The sequence below is a fragment of the Anser brachyrhynchus genome (assembly GCF_964034855.1).
Source record: "Anser brachyrhynchus genome assembly, chromosome: 12".
In the NCBI taxonomy this organism is placed as follows: Eukaryota; Metazoa; Chordata; class Aves; order Anseriformes; family Anatidae; genus Anser; species Anser brachyrhynchus.
The window spans coordinates 13,826,606-13,844,310 of NC_137707.1; the positions used below are offsets into that span (position 1 = coordinate 13,826,606).

Here is a 17,705-nt window from a genome sequence, read left to right on the forward strand (position 1 = left end):
CTCCCGATAGCAGTTATTTTCTTTACGATGGAGTTGTTGATATGCAACCAAGAGTTGGAGGGATACAGCTGATGTCTTCTTTCTTTCCCTTCACTGTCATCTTTATCTTTTGATCCTCTGAGGCTCTATCTGCATTCAACAGACCCTTCAAAATAGTCATCTGCCTAGGTCTGGAGAGGAAAAAATGCCCATTTCCTAAGTGTTACACAAGCTATCTGCCCCCAGCTGATTCTCCCTGCAACCTGATGACTCTTCTCCAGCCAGCTGTTTGTCTGGAGGCTACAAACACCTGCTCTGCCTCAAAAACAGCCCCAGCAACTCCCTCCAACATGTCAGAAGACAGCAAATTGAAGAGCAGACAGACCTCCTCTCAGTGGGAAAACTTTTCTGGGAAGCAGAGGATGGTTTATACACACAAGAGACTGCTTAATTTTCTACTTGTTGATGGCCACAGGCACATTAAAGTTTCCTGAGCCATGCCCTCAGTTCCCAGCAGGGCTCATGGGCTGGGATCCATCCCATAGCATCACCTCCCGTAGCTGAAGCCATCAGCTACACTGGGCTTTGCGCCGTCTCTCAAAGCAGACCCAGGTCACAGCTTTGAGACTACAAAACTAATTTTTAAGTCTTCGACACTTTTCTTTAAGAGAGAAAGGATTTCTATCACCTTCACAATAAAGGCTCTCCCTGGCTCTGGCTCAGCAGCTTGGGAGTCGCAGCAGTGTAGGAGGTCCTTCTGATTTTAGGGTTCCGGTAACTGAGAGCAGTTAAGCATAACTCAGACAGTTAAGCACAAACTCAGACAGGCAGGAGAGGGAAATCCAGGAGGTGTGAAATCTAAGCCCTAGTTTTTTTATTAAGGCTCTTAAAGAAGAGGAAAATGACAAATTGTACTTTAAACTGGAGGCTGGACCCTTGGAGGCTCCTTCAAGTTTGACTTCTGAACACCTTTATTTCTCTTTGCAGCTAGGTTTTGCTCTTATTTACACTATTCCTATCTTGCTTTGTGTATGTGCAATTTTCCTGCTCACCTTCTGGATATGTGAACCTGTTGTACCATCCTGCAAGGTGTCCCTGCTGTGCTCTAAAGCTGTTCAGCAACCTACTGGCCAGATCTAGCCAAAAAATGCCTCCATCAGACAACCCTGCTACAAAACCCAAGAGTGCCCGTAAGTGCTATGGGGAGCGTGCAAGAAACAGGAGATTTCCAACCCTACTGTGCCCTACCTTAAGATGTCGATCTGGGGTGAAAGCCCCCAAATAAAGCTTAGTTGCATAAAGCATCAAAAGCTTCCAGGTTTGTTCAGGGGCAGAGCTGGTACTGGCTGATTCAAAACCCAAGTGTTTCCCAGACTGCGCAGCGTTACACAGGCCGGTGGATTTGAAATCCATGTACCAGGAGTTCCCAGCTGAACTATAAAAGCTCATAACTTTTAAAATTTGCAAGGTTGCTCTCCTTCTGATGCCTGTGTATCAGCAAAGTGAGGCTTGAAGACTTGGTACTGAGTCACTGGAAGGCAGAATGTGTTCTGAAACACTGGGAAAGTTCACAGCTCCAAACCACCCCGACCCCTGTGACTCAGGGTGTGTGTAAGCACTGTACAAAATTTCACATTAAGGTCAAGTTCAGAAACAGAAGATTCCAGCATTACAAAAAATGACTTCAAAGAGTTCAGAGGAGTAACGGGAAGCTGAGTCTTGGCTGAAAGATGCGCGACATCTTCAAAGGTGGGAGAATCTTAGGATTCTCCCCGACAGGCCTCATTTCTACTCATGTAATGAAATGGAAGTGCTGAGCTGGCAAGCTCAGATAAAGTACAGATAAATTTCCTACCGAACTAACGAAGCTCTTGATACCCTGGGCCTGCCAATTCTCTGTTTGGATGCTCAGAGACTTTGGCATCCAACATCAAGCAGAGGAGCTTGAAGATGTTAGCAGCGACCCTGTGGACCACCAGTGTGGACTGTCCCATGTAGACCACTCACGCTGACAGAAAATCCCACGTTTCTCGTCTGTCAAACAGGTTTCAAGTTCCCAAGCTAGGATAGCAAAGGCAAAAGGGGAAGAGAAAAGGTTATGAGCTGGGGAGCACAAGACACAGAGAGGTGGATCCAGGCACAAGACGAGTCAGAGCCGAGTACTGTCTGACTTCGCAGTCCTCTGAGTGTAACCAACACTCCGCTGCAGTTGTTCTCTCCCTGCCAGCCTGGCATAAGACCAAATTAAAACTAGAGAATATTTTTTGCTATGCAGTGTTTTTCCTCTGAACCCATCCCACAGGATGTTACAGGTATCAGCCACAGATACCTAATATAATCAAGAGAAAAAGCACTGGAATGAAGCTTCAAGCAGAGCTCAGGCAAGCAAAGCTTACGGCAGATGGGGATGGCCACTGGATACTTGGGCAGCCTGATGTGGTTGACCTCACTGGGAAGAAGATGACTGAGAAAAGAAGAGATACTATAGGGCGGGAAGGGAAAAGAATTAGCAAGGGAAGTTTATTGTCTGCTTATGCACATGCAAGGCTTAGGTGAAAACATAGCATTTAAGTTTGTCTGCCTCACTCTTCATTATCAGACAGGCTGTTGCCTCACGTTAGATCATCTTACTCAACATACAAAATCTCTCTTGGGGGTAACTTTCACAAAACACTTATTTTTTCTATCAGTTTTTGCTACATCAATTGCTTTCCCCATGAGCTAAAACTGATGCTTATGATTACGCTTGCAAATGTCAAAGTTCTCCAAGAATCAACACAGACCCACGTTTACCTGAGAAGCAGGCTATTTTAAAATCTTTTCCAGGAAAGAAAAATCCATGCTTAGGCAAAAAATATATTTAAATAGCAGTTTGCTTGGCGTCATTATCACAAATACAAAAACGTGGGGACTTCTTTTGTGTGCTGAATATTTCATTCAGTCCTGCAGTGCAGTGACTCCCTAAACCTTTAGTGATCTGAGATCTGCTTTTGAGGCACTAATTTGCTGTTGCCATGACATTGTTAATGTCTGAATTGCTTTTTTTAACTACTCTTCTTTTTTTTCAATCTCTTGCAGAGGCATTCTGAAACAGTGGGCATGAGATGATCTTGTGGAACAGCCTGTGTGTCCTCAAAAACAACAGAACGGTGTTCACTTTTACAAGCTGGATGGATGATACAACCCGGATGGATGGATGATTACAGCCCTGACAGATGATAGGTTTTTAACTGCAGAAATCACAATGAACATACCTGACCTAGTCAAAATAGTTTTGGCTTTGGGTGTAGGGGGTGAGAGGTGGGGAACTATTTCATCTGCCTTTTTTTTTTTTTTTAAACAGTGACATTCAGAAAAAAAAAGTCACTAAATAAGCAACATTCATTGCTTCCTTATGCCTAACTGGGCTTCCAGAGTGAGCAGAGTGAAAAGAATGGCATTACATTGCTTGGCAGCCAGTTTATTAACATACTTGCCTCCCACATCCAACTTGGAATGGAGAAATCTCTGTCAAAGGCAGCTTTAGCAGAACAGCATTGCTTGCTTGGGAAACCCTTTTTGCAGGAGATGGACTTCCTTGAACTGGATAATCCCTTCCAGTCACCCAGCAACTTAACCATACAGCAGCCTTTACTGTTCAGGGGTTTAAAGAGGACTTTTTCAGGTGTTCTGAAGAATGGCTCTCCTTAGCTCACCCTTGATAGGGGTCAGTCCTTCCTCTGATCCAGCCTACCTGGATGTGCACATCAAGCAGAGGCTGAGATCAGTTTCTGCCCATGCTTACTCTTACAACACAGATGGGTTCCCTTAACGGCCTGGCCAGATATAGGATCATAGAATCCTCGAATAATTAAGGTTGGAAAAGACCTTCAAGATCATCTGATCAAACCATCCCCCTGGTACCAATGTCACCTACTAAACCATCCAGTCGGAGTCTTTTCAATCCCATCTCCGTGCTGGGGTGCTGCTGGGTATCACCCCTGCTGATTTACAGCCTAGTGGGCAAAAACTCTTCTACTACTGGGCTTTCTCAAGTCAAAGATATGTTTTCCATTCAGTAGGAAGGAATGGGTTTGTAAGTGTTAGGCCTTTTGGGGCCATGCAGAGTGCAAAGCGCCACTTAAAACCTAATAACCCATAATGGCTTTGAATATTTCCTTGCTTCAGTCTCAGTTTTTATAGGTGTATCTGGAAATAAATAGTGCTCTTGGAACACGCTAACAGTGACATCTGAGTATTTCCAGGAACGTACACTATAAAAATGTCTGCCCACCACTGAAAGGAACAGAGATCGACATTTCAGATAACAAACAAATGCCTTTGATTTTCTCCCTGTGCCAAGGAACACTGATACTGTCTCTGTCTCCTGGGCATTCTTCAATGTGCCTCATTAGGACGTTATGAAATGTTGCTCTATTTGTTCTGTTGTAAAGTAGCAAAACAAGCCTTGGGGCCAGGTTGACTTCAGCGGAGCCGGCTGGATTTACACAGGCTGAGGATCTGACCTCTGCGGGGATGCTTGTGCCGAGCGGCTGCAGTGGGGAGGGCTGATGGAAGAGGGAGGAAAGACGATCCCCTGGCAGCTCCTCGCTGTTTGCTTCTCTCCGGACAGCTCAGCTAAGGAAGGCCCTAACTTAGGGCCGCTGCTGTCTTTATGGAGGAACTTGGCAAGACAATTCTGCCATGTTAACACACATCTGCAGGATCTGAAAGGTTTCATGCAATCTTTAAGGGAGAGGTGGAGGCAATGGCAGACATGGAGCACTTTCAGAAACTTTCCTCCCCAAATTGGAGCTCTTAAGCTACAGTTAGCTGAGAAGAACTCCCTGAAAGTATCACAGGAACTCTGTAGTCCTACTCTGTTTTTTCCCCCTACAAATACCAGGGAAATGTGGTTTTGTTTTTGATTTTAATAAACACGCTCAAAAAGCATAACAGCACCACATTTAAACATGCATGGGAGAACCTTCTGCAGCAAATTTTGCCAGCGTGTTTAACAACTTCTTAGGGTTCACACCTATTAAGTTGGCTTCTAATGAGTCAAACCGGGTATGTGTTCTGCACACACAAGGTGAGAAGTAGTATGCACATAGTCAGTTAAAGTAACATACAGAATTGGCCCGCACCTCCTCTGCAAGTGCCCATGTCAGTGTGTTAATGGGTGATGTCTAGTCCTGCCCTGTGCTCCTCCAGTGGCTGTTTGCTTAACCACTGTCCAGTTACCCTCAGGATCTTTTCCTCTATAATGAATAATCTCCAAGTTGAAGTGGTGAAGGCCCATTTCCATTTTTAGAGATCTGAATGCCAGCCACAAACTGAGATGCAGATTGCTATGGAGATCTACCAAATATGGACTCCTGAAAATTCAGGCCTTTCACAAAGGTCAGAAGTGACTGGGATTGCAAAAAACTTTTCTAGCCTGGCAATCTTGCTCTAAGTTGCCATGCTTTGGACTAAGTGACCCCTGACGTCGGACAGAGCTTTAACAGTGTCTTTTAATCCTAGATGTTGGGATGTTTCCACATGAACCCACATGAGCTCTAAGGGCAAATGAGGGCTGCACATAATTGCTGGCTGCAAACCCTTGAAGAGCTCTCCCTACGTGACATAGGTAACGCAAAACTTTAAAGTACTGAGATGGAGCAAATTAGAGTGGAGTGAAGGAGGACTGTAGTTCCAACGTCTAATTAGAAAGCACTGTGAATTATACACTTTTTCGGTTATAAATAGGACAGCTGGGTAGACCAAGAGTAAGTTGCTTCTTGAGATCTGGTGATGTACTAAAGGATCGGCGCTCCCACTGCGTTGCCAGAGCCCTTGGAGGTCTTCCTGCCTCAGACCCTAGAAGGCAAAGACCGGAGTTTCTCCAGTTCCACAAGCAAGAATCAAGTCTTTCAGCTTATGTTTTCTTCAGGGCATAGATGAAGGGTTCATTGACAACAAAGAGCTGCTTTTGCTGTGAGCCCATCTGCCAGCCTACACCTGCTACATCCCCTACCCCCACCCACAGACAGGGCTGAGGGATCCAGTAGGCCCGGCCCAGGCGCTCCGCTCACGACGGGCACGGCTCTGCTGCCCCTTACAGGCCTTGGGCCTGAGCGGGAGTTTGAGCAAAGGGGCAAACGGAGACGGTGGCAGCAGCAGGACCTCACTGTGTAGATGACAGAGGTTTAGTGTAGCCTACAAACACAACCTGCCTTCCTCCACCTACACACCGGTGTGGGAATGGCTCTGGTGAGGCAGGTATCTCGGGCACTGCGTGGCTCCAGCCTCCCTGGCCTGACATTTGAAGGAGGTAGGCTCGCTCCTTCAGAGACACGATGGCAACGTGCAGCCACAGAGGAACTGCCCCCTAACCCTTCTGGCACCGCTGCCTCTTTGCTCAAGGAGGTCTGCTTTTGAATGGACGCCCTGAGAGTTACTCTGTGCTCCCATCTCAGTCCCCCGAGGGCACTTCTGTGAGACACACCAATTTGCTTTGACATTTAATAAACTGCTCTATTTTTAATTTTGTTTCTTACTCGCCAATTAGAGCGCCATGCTGCCATGGGAACGGAAGGACATCAATAAAAGAATGTGAACAACAGATTTGTGTGACACCCAGGAACTCAGGTGGCAAAAATACCAGGGTCCCACTTGCCCCTTCTGTACGGGGTGGCTCCGTCGGTCTGTCCGGCTGTGCCACGAGGGCGGCAGGGCCCTTCTGTTTTGACTGGGTATGAGAGAGGGAAAAAGCACCAGCAGGACTGTTGGGGTTTCCTTCCTGAAAGCTCACCTTAGGGGATGGAAAAGGAAGCATAACTCCAGATAAAAAGTCTCGGGCAGCGTATTCTGAATGAAAAACTTTTCACCTCTTTAAAAGAGGTGTTGGCCACAAAGCCTGTGCGTTCAGGCTGTGCTGGCAGGGAGTGCTACGGCGCCGCTGTCTCTCCGCAGAGGGGCACTGCAGCATTTTGAAGCCCGGGGATGACGAAGGCTTGGTGGTGAGGATGGTCCACGTGAACCATCTGCCCTCTTGGGTTGCTCTCTGCCACGCTGTATGTCATATCTGCAGAGGCAGAGCCTGCTCTTGGAAACACGCCATTCCCAGCGATAAGTCGCTGCCTTTTGGATGGGACAGCTTTAGCCCTGGTTATTTCGGCCTGTCCTAGTCGAAAGCTTGACTTCTGGATGAAAGCAATAGCTATTCGCAGAGCTAGGAGAGTACATGCAGATCTGACCTTTAGAACAACCTTTTGCAGTTGTGGAGATGCTACTTTTATCGTGTCATTACTTGATATCCTTTTTAGCATTCAGCTAGAAGTTACTGCCCCTTTCTTTCCTGTAAGAGCTGGAAAGAGCTTTCTAAGGAGCTTTGGTGGTGGTCCTGCGTGTGAAATTGGACATCCTCTACTTCCACACATCAAACACTTAATTCCGCCACTTCTAGAATATGACCATCCGGATTTAGGTCTGAGGCACTGCCTCAGGTGCCCTGGCTTTCCAGCTGTAACTCTGGGTGTGTGCACAAAGGTGCTGGCCGTTCAGCTGGCTGCTTCACAGGCCGTCCTGCTGCCTGCTTCAAACCCAGCTGTGCCTTCGAGTAAGCCGCAACAGAGGCCAAGGGCAGCGTGGCGAGGAAGAAACAAAGCAAAGCCAGCACCACTCCACCCTACCTGAGCAGACCTCAGCCTTTAGCCTGACAATGTTCCCTCTCTGCTAGACGAGCACAAAAAGAACCCAGCTCAGTTGGAAACGGTCCTGGTACCATTAAGCCTCCTTCGTGGCATTCACTGCAGCAATCTGACCAGTAACTGCTGGCAAGTGGGACAGGCTCTGAACCAGGAATTGCATAACCACTACAAAGGGAAATCTGATTTTTCTGGCTCAAGCAACTTGTAGGACTAATTCTTCCTGATCCCAGGCACCACACTACAGCTTCTTACAGGAAAGGGCTTATACCGGTGTGCTGGTACTGCCTGATGTGTCTTACAGGGTCTGTAAGGGCTGCGGGGGAGCACATCTGTTTACAGCTGGAATTTAACTGACCAAAACCTAGCACTTTGCACTGGGCTCAGTCCCTGAGCTCCTTTCTCTTCCTAAAGGGTCACTGAAAACTCACTGGCACTGGAACAAATTCCCAGGGACATCTTGGAGGGTTTCAAGGCGAGTTAGATAATGATAGTGTACAGCGATAGGCCTCCCCCCCCCACCAGCCCTCGCTGTTTATTTCCTGCACACTTGTCCAACGCAAAGTTGATGGCAGAGGAGAAAAGGGGCATTGTGCAATAGCCTGTCCACTCCTTCAATCCTCGCTGCTCTTAGACGGGCCCGGATAAACGAAGCTGAAAATGCGTGCTGACAAGCAGCATGACCCAAGAACTATGGGGTCTCGCCTGCCCAGGATTTCAGGGGCCTGAAGATCAGCAGAGGAAAGGCAGCTTGCAGCACGGAGGGGATTCCTGCTGCCAGCTCTGTCCTCACCATCGTGCTTTTTCCAGACAGAGACATCAGCTCGCTCCTTGCCTCACGGAGCAGCGGTGCCAAGGGAAGGACCACCAGGGATGTCTGCGGGCAGCGGTGGCAGCACCTGCCCAGGGCAAGCCTTGCACACCCTGCAGCTCCTCTGGGAAGAAGGGAGCCAGAAAAGGGTGCCTGCCTGAGAGAGGTGGCTCTCGAGGTGATTCAGTGTGCTAAAATGGCTGTGCCAACAGCCCACGGCCGCGAAACAAGCAGAGGTGTAGTTTGGGCCCAGCTGCTCTTGGTTTCTGAAACCTCATGGCCAAGAGCCCGCCTCGGTTTTTGGCCCTGATGCTGAAATTGCTCCGAGTGCTGATGCTGGGGGATAAGTTTCGAGCTACCGGCACACAATTCAGGGCCCTAGGGTCGGGATTTTCTTGTGCATGCACACTTTTTGCCTAGATCCAACAAACACATACGAGATGCTCGTCTCTTAGTCCGCAACGCCCTGAAGAGCTGCTGAGCCAAAGACAGCTCTGCAGAGCCTCGCATGCTGCTGCAAATCATCCTATAGCCTTCCCAGAGACTTTGCTTTTGGAGTGGAAGTTGAAGAAATGAGGATTTTTGCCTACTCACTCATCACAAGACCAGCCCGAACTTGGCTCATGATCCACCATCACGCTGCATACAGTTTTTTGAGTCTTGGTACATTTTTTGCCTCTGGAGTGCATCAAATAAAGCAGCCTGCAATAGCAGCACACATACACCACCCTCGGGCAGCAGGCTTAACCCCCTGCAGTTTCCCAGGTAAAGGAGCTCACAGGTAGAAGCGAGCAAGGGAGGACCCAGCACGAGGCAGCAATGGAGAGAAGCAGAGCTTGAACTTGTCGACAAAACCCGAGTGGCTTGTGAGGGGTTACCAGCAAGGAAAATAAGCGAGGCTGCACTAAAACAAAGGTCTGTGTATATCTGAGGGACTCGAGCAAGGGCAGCCCGAATATCACCGCGTGGAAACCTCTGCATGTCTCATTAATAGAGCAGTGGGTCTTGGCAACAGAAAATCTTTACTAAGCCTATCGTACCAATAGCAGAAGAGAGAAGAGGCTAGAAGGAGAAAAAAGGCCAGAAGAAAAATGGCTTCAAGATCATCGGGTAAGGTGCTAATGCTCTTTGAACTAGGGCTGGAGGGAGGCCATGCCCCCACCAGAGGAGGGACACCACGTAGCAGGTATTTGGCTACATGCTACAGATGAGGCCAGAGCACAGAATACATTAATCCAACAATGCCCGAGGAGAGTTTGCTGCATGAATAGTGATTACTGAAACTGAAATTCGGTGAGGAAAACCTAACCCAAAAATCCCCTGGTTTTGGCATCCAAAAAATGTCACGCTGCGCCTCCAGACAGGTTGTATTGCCAAAACCTGTGCTGCCTACAAGAAAAAAAAAAAAAAAAAAGCAGAAATGTTATGAAATGGAGGAGGAAGGAATGGAGACAAGACCTTGTTCTCCCTTGGAAGAAACTAACTCATAACTTCACAGGATGAAATCAAACTTGCTGGACTGAGACTACTGCGATCTCTTCCTTCTCAGCAAAAAAAATTCCATTGTTGCCTGGAATATCATCTACCAGTTCTAAAGCTCTCATTATTTTAAATAAAAAATCAATAAAATTGGCAAACGAAACATTCTCCTTGCCTCAGAAAATGCTCTCTGCTTCTCCATCGCTGCCTCCTGTTGCAAGGCTTTGATTGCCGCAGACGGACGTGCACGGGTGGGGACCTGGGATGAGCCATGCCCCAAAGGGAGCCAAACAACAAGTAATTGTATTCAACGCATGGCCCAACAGCCCAGATTCCTGACCAACATCTGGAATGCACATCCAGCAAGAAGAACTGGATGAATAACCCCCTTCCTGCAAAGGAGCATGCATCTCAGGGATGGTTTCACACTGCAAAGAGGTGGGATTGTGAACGGTTAGGCTTCCAGGAGGACAACCACTGAGCTAACTGGAGCACACGAGGTCTCCTGGGGGAGTTTCTGTGCATGACTTGGTTCTCCATTCCCGTGATCTTGGCATAAATCAAGAGTTATTGCTCTACAATCAATGGAGTTAATCTTGTCTTACATCGGTCCATGGAAAAATGAAGAGTTAATTGTAAATGGCTGACCTAAGGGAATTATTTGTTATGGGAGGAAAAGTATCTAGCAACAGCCACACCATCAGTACAGACATAATGTGCTGCAAACCAGGGACTCCTACAGCCCTGGAAAATGAAGGAAATGGGTTTAAAGCCAAGGGTTTTGACTCTCTTTGGCCGTAAGGCACTGCCAGCATCAGCTCCCGAGCAGGCTGGGACACTCGGGCGGGATGCGCTGCATCGCCCCAAGCGCCATGGCTGCAGACATCGCTGTGGAAGGATGGGGCGTCCTCTGCCCCCAGCCACCAGCTATCAAAAAACCTAAGCGGACAGGGGCTGATTCCTGTCTGCTGTGCCTTTTTCTGCACAGTTTCCAGCTCTGTCTTTGACCACAAGGTTAAACATTGCCACGGTGCAAAATGACACTGTTTCACAGCAGCTCTGGGGGCTTTGTTGTTTCTGATCTCCATGCGGAGATGGATTCTTCCCTTCCTTTGAATGAAATGCAGGGAACTCCTGCCTTGACTTGTGCTGAGTCAGTCCTGCCTGGGTGAACAGCATATCTGGGAGCCGTGTGGGTCCTGTTCCCTTCTAGTCAGCTAGAGGTCTTCACGCTTCACTCAGCAGATGAGGCTCGTGTCAAAGCAGTAATATTAGCTGTTATGTGAGCTCCCGTATGGTGTCTTTAATCAGTTATTACCAATGTACACAACGCTGATTAACAGCCTCAGTAAAACCTGTGTGCAGGCAATAAACTCCTCACGTGTGGCAGACCCCGCGCGTCGTCTTCCACCTTCCACAAGATGTATGTGGTGCAGTTCGAGGTCCCATCACCTCCTCCCAGCGGACAGCAGCCGTCCCCATGGTGGCTGCAGGAGCCCCTGCCCAAGCTTGCCCTTGCAGGGACAGGTTTTCCCTCTAGCAGGAGCAGGGTGGTGTGGGGTGCGGATGCACATTTTAATTTCCTGCGTGCTCAAGGGCAGAGCGTCGGCTGGAGCTCCTGTCTCTTTGCCTCAACGGTTTGGCGCAGTTCCCCTGTTTGGAAGGATGGGATCTCACAGCCACAGGCCATGAGATGGCTCTGCCACTCCACTCTGCCCAACCTGCCGAGGTTAATCTCGGCGTGCGAAGGGACTGGGCTGTCACCAAGGTCACCCTGTGCCTGGCCGAGGGGCAGGCACCCACCAGGCTGACAAAAGTCTGGGAGGGCGAGACGGGAGTGACAGCTCTGCCTTCTGCAGGGACTTGCATGGGGACAGCCACGGCTGGTTCCTGGCTCAACAGGGCTGCCTGGGGACTCTGCAGGGGACAGGACAGGCCATCGTGCCCAACCTCCCCTGTCCCGGTGGCACTGGCACAGAAGGAGCAGGATGCCTGGGGTTACTGCAGGAGGAGCCGGAGCTGCCCCATCCCTCCTCCAGGCACAGCAGGGCGGCTGCCCTGGCTCTCCTCCCTCCTCCTTTCCCCTCCCGTCCCAAGCCCAGCCTGCCCGTGCTGCTGAGAAGCCCCAAGCTGTTTCGGAGCAAAGCCTGTGCCACCCCTCACTGTGATCCCTGAATAAACATCAAATGGCAGAGCCGAGGGAGAGGTTCCTTCCCAAGACATTTGCTGTATGCCTTTTTGTGAGTTACGCACCAGAGATCTCTTAAAGGCCAGGGATGCCCTGCATAAATGTTTTCATTTTACATCTGGAGACATTCAAATAATAGGAACATCATAGAAAGCATTTGGAAAACAAATATTTTAAATGGTGCTCTAAAACCGGTGAGTAAGCAGCGTGACTCAGCAGCGCTTCCCAACACTTCCCAGAAGAGATGGAAATAAATCCACTTAATAACTGACACGTATTGGAAATGTGCTGAGTAGTTTGTAGTTATCTGAGGTTGCTGCTGGGAGAAGTGACTTGCAAACACACCTGAAGAGAGCACCCTGCCTGCGTGGGGCACGCAGAGGCCATGGCCAGACGCAGCCTGAACTTCAGTCACAAACATGGGGGCGGCATTCTGGAAGGATTTGAGCAAGTGCTTCATCACCCGTAGGGTCAGAAACACATAAAGCATCTCCAAAGCTGCTACCGTGGTGCACGTTAAACCTCAGTGCCTCAGCTCTGCAGTACACGAAATAGCTACCCATATTTTTTGTTCTCGTGTGCAGGTCTTTCAATCCCTTTATGGACAGAAAGGCTCTAGAGAAGGACAAACAGCATCTCACGGCGCTCACTGACACCAGACGCTACCCAGGGCAAGGTTACCGTGAAATGCAGCCTGGCCAGGCTGTGCCACCCTCCAGGTGGCAGCTGCTGGTGCCATGGTCTCACCCAGCCTCGATGGGCTGTGCTCCAGAAAGCCATACAGAGGCTGCACAGCTTCTGCGCTTCTGCTGCTGAGCGCTGAGGCCTCTGCAGAGCCGAGGGGTGCAGAGGCAGACCTGGCAGTGCAGCTCCAACACGTCTCAACCTTGCTGCGGGAGAAGGGCAGCATCTGCTCGCCAGCCTCTGCTCCACCTGCTTGTAGTCCAGCAGCACTCCGCCTTCTCTCTGCCTTCCTTCCCTTTCCCCACCACAAAACGAAGCCCTGAAGACCCCATTTGTCCCAGCACCAGGAGGAACCACACAGGAAATTCTTCCACTTGTCTAGTAGCAGCTTCAGAGCCCTGAATGGCTCACACAGCTCCCACAAGCTGGGGCCTCTCCCTGCCGTAACCTTAGCCCCCTCCAGGCCCCCAGCCCATGGAGGAGGCTCCTGGAGGCAGGGCCCAGGAGCTGCGAGGAAGCCCCTGGCAGGCAGCGAGGACATTTTCATCCTCCTCGGGACTCCGCTCCAGCTGTGCTTTTCTGCCCAGTCTTTTCTGAATGACTCCCCTTTTGTGTTGTCCCATCGTGACCCCTTCCAGGGTCTCTCGGAGAGGCCATCTCCAACCAGCACCCTGTGGAAATGGAAAGCAGCGCCACGCTGCCCATTAACCCAACGCCTGTGTCACAGTCCTGCGGCTCCTTCAGCCTCTCCTGTGTGACGAGTGCTTCCCTGCCACATAACCTCAGTGGCAGCACTAACTGCGGCTGCATTTGAATAACAAATCTCACAAGGGAAGGCTGGCAGCCCTTCTTCCAAGGGAACAGTTTTTTTTTTCCCCTTCTTTTCAAACTAAAAATACTCCCTGCATCATCCAAAAAAACCCTATCAAACACACAAAGCTCGTGGGGGAAAAATACATCACCCTCTCGGTGAAAAGAGAGCGCCTGCAGGCAAGGAACAGGAACGACGAGCCTCCCTACAGCATGGGCTCTGCGTTTCCACAGGGGGACAGGGATGCTGTACAGCGCTGGGGGACACGGGGCTCCTTCTCAGTTACACCCAATGGAGTACTAGTGTTCTTCACTACCCAGAAATCAAGCCTAAAATGGCAGCTGAAAGCAGAAGCACCAGAAACAAAACAGCTCCAAAGATGCGCTTGCACCTGAAGACTTTGTGTTTCCACCAGCCGGGGACTGAACAACGTCACGCGACTTCACCTGAATGTTTTCTCCTGCTGGCTAGCTGAAGAGCAAGGCAACACTTATAATTTAGAAACCACCTTTTGGGGATTTCTTATTTTTATTCCCCCACACAAATGTCCTTAGGCCACTCTTAGGCCTCCACATTTTAATTCCCAAAGTGCTGGGTGGCCCTTCGAGAGTGGGTTGTCCTGACCTCTTCTGATGGCACGGACAGAAGAGGGGAAGTACTATGTGTCCGAGCCTGTGTCCGGCTGAAATTCCCTTTCCTGGGATCTGTGACCAATGCCTTGTCCTCTCACTGTCTCACTGTATATCCCTGGGAAGACTCGGGCACCCTTTTCTTTAAAACCCTCTCTAGGTGGTGAAAGATGTGATTAGATGCAATCTAGTGGTTGGCGTTGGAGCTAGACAACTGTGGTCTCTTTCTTATCAGCGATCCCCTGAGACATCTCTTTCCCTCTGTTTTTCTTCAAAAGAAAATTAAAAGGCTAATTTTAATTGATGGCATCTGTTCTGGTCACTGGTTTGATAGCATGAGCCATAAAGCTAAGCTCAGATTGGAATGCAGCATGGGAGAAGGTGTCAGCAGTGTGCAGTGTCTGGCTGATGCCAAGCGCTCACCAAAGAAACAGATCTGAATGGCATTTTGAGGTGTGATTGCATCAATTCTTCTCATCTGCCTCACTTAGACAGGATGCTGAAGTGGATCAAAACACATTTTTTTCCCCCTAGAAATGTGTTTCTTAGGAACAGGTTTCCAAGTGTGGCGGGATTGGCAGAAGGGGTGAACACCTATCACGTCCCGTCCCCCAACTGCTGCCCATTCACCACCACTGTGCCAGCCCACGGCTTCAGGGAGACTCCAAAAAGCAGACCCGGTGTTTACTTTTGCGTGAGGATGAACACATCGCCATGACAACACGACAGATATTATCCCGAAGCAGGCCCCAAACCGTCGCATCGAGCGCTCAGCAAGGCAGCGCCTTCCCCGTGATGCACGTTTCCAACTCGCTACGTGCCTGCCGCCCACTCCCCCCTGCCTCCTGCCGGCTCCATTTCACAAGGCCTTTTTTCACTCTTTAGGAATTTTAACTAAAAATACGCATGCTGGGCCACTCTGGGGAAGTAAAGGGGAAAGGAAACTTTGGTTTTTAGGGCTCTGGTGGTGATCGATTGTCTTGCAGGGGCAGGGAGGTTGGTTGATACTGCTGCTGGGTGTAGCAGTTTCTCGCTTGCCCCGAGCACCTGGCTTTTTGCACTGCCATTACATCTTCTAGGCTATTTCTGCTCGAGTCCCCATCCCTCCCCTTCTCCTCAGAGCTGGTATCATCACCCTCCCTCACAAACTCAGGATTTCTTCCCCTGTCTGTGGCAGAGCGGGGTTCTGACTATCGTTTATTGCTACTACTGCCACCCTATAAATAGCTGCAAGGCAGGCGGTGCCAGACCTAAGGTCGCATTTCAGCCTTGAATGAATTGCCAGTTTTCTATTGTAATTACCCAGGTTGGAAAGGAGGACAGATTGACAAACTTAGCCTAAGTAAACTCTACACGAAGACTTGGCAACCTCCATCTCTGCAACCTGCTTATTTAATCGGAGGGCTCTTCTAGGCCAAATTCTGTCTGCGAGAGCGACCCGTGATGTGTTTATAGCCATGGTACAAGCTTATTTTGTCTCCACTCTAAATGCTATCTATTAGTAGCATGACTACAGAGAAACAGACACCGGTTCTGGAGCGATCCTTCTTGCTGTATGAAGAGCATCACGTATTATTGACTGGATGGCCACGACTCAAGCTGGCAGCAGCACGGAGCCAAGCCATGCTGCTGCAGCAAAGCAAAGCGAAGCAAAGCAAAGCAAAGTGAAGCGAAGCAAAGTGAAGCGAAGCAAAGTAAAGCGAAGCAAAGTGAAGCAAAGCAAAGCGAAGCGAAGCAAAGCAAAGCAAGGTCTCCCAGGTCCAGCCATGTGTCTCTGCTAGTACGGCCAGGCTCCTGCAGTGATGGGTGGGTCTGACCCCATAAGAGGCAGAGGGAAGCCATGGAAGTAGACGGCTTCAGGCTCTTTTGGTGCAAAGGGCTATCATAAACTGTCTTCATACTCTGCTCTATCTTTACTGTGGTCATTTACTACGGCAAGATTTTGTATTTTCAGGGTGTCAAGGGACTAGAAGGTGGCGAAGGAGGAAAATACATCAGAGGGATACGGAAGACAGAGCTTCTGGCTACAGAGCCTCCAGCAGAGTTTGCACTGGGCTTTGTGCTCTCTTTCTTTCTCCCCCACCCTCATTTTGCAGCACTGATTCCCAATACATGGGCCACCTCAGCCAACAACAACAAGCCTGCCTTGAATGAGCCAACCATCTCCCCGGCAACAAGGCAGGCTGCGAAAATAACAAGTGCTTTCCTTTTCGTTTCATTTTTCCCACCTCTCGGGAAATGCCCTGCCTTTTATTTGTCCCCGCTGCTCAAAAACGTGAACGACGGTAACTGAAATACACCTTGTGGAGGGACGAAGAGGGGGCGTGTGAGAAAGCTGGCTTTGGCCTTAATGTAGGAACCCGACAGATCTTTAAGCATTAGAGAAGGACAGGCTGAAGCATTTGTCTGGTGCTGTTCCAGCGGTGAGCCCATCAGACCCAACACCACAGGAACCAGGAACGGGCTGTGCATGCTGCAGGGCATGCAGCAAGCAAGCAGGCTTCAGCTGCTGCTGGACATCCAGGCGAATGCTGATGACCAGGCACAATTAACACTTCGGTTACATTCCCATCGCTGACACCGGCTGTCTGGGCGCAGGCTGGGGGCAGCTCCAGCACGCATGGCTCCCTGTGCCAGCCAGCTCAGTTGGGTTGTTTGATTGCTTTAAACAGATTAAAAATGAACCACTTATTTATTTTTTTACATCACTAACTGGTATTTTAAAATGTCACACCTATATGTCTCCCCTTAGCTCCACAGCACAGGAGTTAGACGTTGTATAAAACATAAGGCCGCCGCAGACACATTTTGCTACAAAGCCTGAAAGGAAAAAAAAAAATCCCCATAGAAAATTTTTAACACTTCAGCCGCTTTGTAGTTTTCCCTTTCATAGCTGAAGCAGAGACATTTCCAGACTCCCACTGGGAAAAAAAATTCAATTTTAAGGCCATTTCCTGCCACCTCCCAAGCCCTGGGCCTGTGAACCTGCCACCACCTCAGGTGTTTGTATCTGATCCCTGCGACTGATACCGGGATTCTCTGTTGAGTAATTATAGAACAATTTCAGCCTATTTCTGTCTGGTTTATGCTAATATCAACACACTCTACAGCTGGTTTTGTAGCCTTCATGGATTCACTTGCTCTGTGCTAGGCAGGGAGGGAGGACAGAGCGCCGATGGCCCAGAAGTTGAGGGACACCTCCAGGCCTCCCGCAGGCCCTATCTCCTCAGGGACTGCTCTTTTAACCCCCTGCCTGTTTGTGGCACGTGAAAAGGTTTGTGGCATAGCACTGACACAGCGTTTCTGGAGGAGTTTCAGATGGACGCTCTGGGCTGTGCACCGGTGGCAACGTGACGCGTGATGGCAGGATGTGCTCCATCTGCCCGCACAGGGTAAGGAACGAGGACCTGGGCATTGCCTGCAGACCATGAACCTTTCACCAGGCAGACAGAAG

The 17,705-nt window shown here is 49.5% G+C and overlaps 1 protein-coding gene and 1 long non-coding RNA gene across 4 annotated transcripts in view; one reads left to right on the top strand and one right to left on the bottom strand.

Annotated features, from left to right (window-relative positions):
* The window catches only part of GNAO1 (G protein subunit alpha o1), a 137,431-nt gene that overhangs the window by 72,726 nt on the left and 47,000 nt on the right, over positions 1 to 17,705 (bottom strand). The window lies entirely within an intron of this gene.
* LOC308176314 overlaps positions 1 to 17,705 on the top strand; it is an 87,360-nt gene that overhangs the window by 23,456 nt on the left and 46,199 nt on the right. Inside the window, exon 2 of one of the 2 annotated variants that reach the window (XR_013938225.1) lies at positions 123 to 17,643. This is a non-coding gene — a long non-coding RNA (uncharacterized lncRNA). Of the gene's footprint in view, positions 1 to 122; positions 17,644 to 17,705 lie in introns of those variants that run through there. The other variant, XR_013938226.1, reaches the window with a different exon arrangement.